The 1,483-nt window shown below is 43.8% G+C and overlaps 1 protein-coding gene across 2 annotated transcripts in view; it reads left to right on the top strand.

Moving 5' to 3' along the window:
- man1a2 (mannosidase, alpha, class 1A, member 2) overlaps positions 1 to 1,483 on the top strand; it is a gene marked incomplete at its 3' end in the record, with an annotated part of 171,924 nt that overhangs the window by 153,079 nt on the left and 17,362 nt on the right.

The raw sequence follows: 1,483 nt of genomic DNA, 5'->3' as shown, positions 1-1,483 counted from the left end.
GACCAGTAATATTTGGGGTCACAAGTTTTTGCCATTGGTATTTTGTGGGTCAGAAGACAAAAAGTTTGGGAACCACTGGTTTAGGCCACCCCAGTTCTGGTTCCTGTTTCCTGTGTGGGTTCCTGGAACCTGGCGGGTCTGGCCCTGTTAAGCTTATGTGGTTTGGGGGAGCTRGCTGGTCTGGATTGTTCTGAGTGGTTTCGACTTCCCGGTGGGTCTTTTGCACCTTGCGGGCTCGGGTATGGGTTTTCATGCCGGGCCGCTCCCGGCTGGTGTATGGATGTCGGGCATGTGCTCCTGGGTGCGGATGTTGAGGGTCTTCTTTTCCAGCACGCTTTTGTAGGGGGCCTTACTTTTGCAGGGAGGGTGGGATGCACCCGTGCAGTGTGGGCTTTGTGTGTGACAGTATTAAAAAAAATCAAATGCAGTGTAGCCATTGTTGGTACAGTTACAACACTACATTACTCCAGAAACACAATGTATACACAGCAGCAACCCCGTGATACATGGGAACAACATGTTAACAACATGATACATCTGCCAGGACCATAAACTGACACACAACTCAAATGAAACAGCTAAGAATGTATCTCAAAATGCCTTAAAAATACAATCAGATACACAAACATCTGACAGGAGTGTGAGAACCAAGTGTGTAGTTGTGGTTTTCTTAAGGTGCACAAACAAAACAATGGGTTTCTCACATGGGAAGWATCAACCTCAGCTAGATTGCTATTTTTAGGTCAAAAAACTAACAAATCAAAATAACCTATAAATTTACTCCCATGAGGACAAGAGCTCACGTATCCAGATGCTACCAAAGACCGAGGTGTGATCACAATTCTGTTGTCCTGTAATTGATTTTCTTTTGATGATAAATAATAAATGAGTTGAACAGGCAGGCAGCCTCCACAGTGATCAGGCATTTCAAAGAAATCCTAATATGAGTGTGTCCAGTCCAGTAGTGGATGTTGAAATACTGTGTTGCTTGTTGATGCAAGTTATTTTCTTTTCGGTTTGTGTCATTAACTACAAGTGCCAAGCCCATATGGGCTTACAAGACACAACAAAATAAATTCACACATGATGATGATGATGGCAGGCTGCTCATCAGATTTTGAACTCCTGAGCAAAGATTTGATCATCTCCTCAGCTGGGACAGAGGATCAATATTTGTCAACAGAAACTCCATTCTGTGATTCTCCATCACAACTGAGTGTGAGGTCAGTAATTGTGAGGTTACTCTGAGACAGAGGAGAGGTTGCCCCAGCAACAGATGAAGGGGGAGGKAGGGAAGACATCAAGAACAAAGAGGATATTTTTACAGCATTGTACAGGATATCTGAAGTTGATCTGTTGGTTAATGAGGGATCATTATTATGACCCTCGCACGCGAAGCAGAAGCCGGAGTCATATTGTTTTCGTACTTTTTTTTCAGTGATTTTTGGTCAACTGTAGCACAAAACCGGCTGCACCAATCAAC

Source organism: Austrofundulus limnaeus, unplaced genomic scaffold (genome assembly GCF_001266775.1).
Source record: "Austrofundulus limnaeus strain Quisiro unplaced genomic scaffold, Austrofundulus_limnaeus-1.0 Scaffold575, whole genome shotgun sequence".
Lineage (NCBI taxonomy): Eukaryota > Metazoa > Chordata > Actinopteri > Cyprinodontiformes > Rivulidae > Austrofundulus > Austrofundulus limnaeus.
The sequence above is the reverse complement of the archived record's forward strand: the minus strand, read 5'-3'. Positions and strand labels throughout refer to the sequence as shown.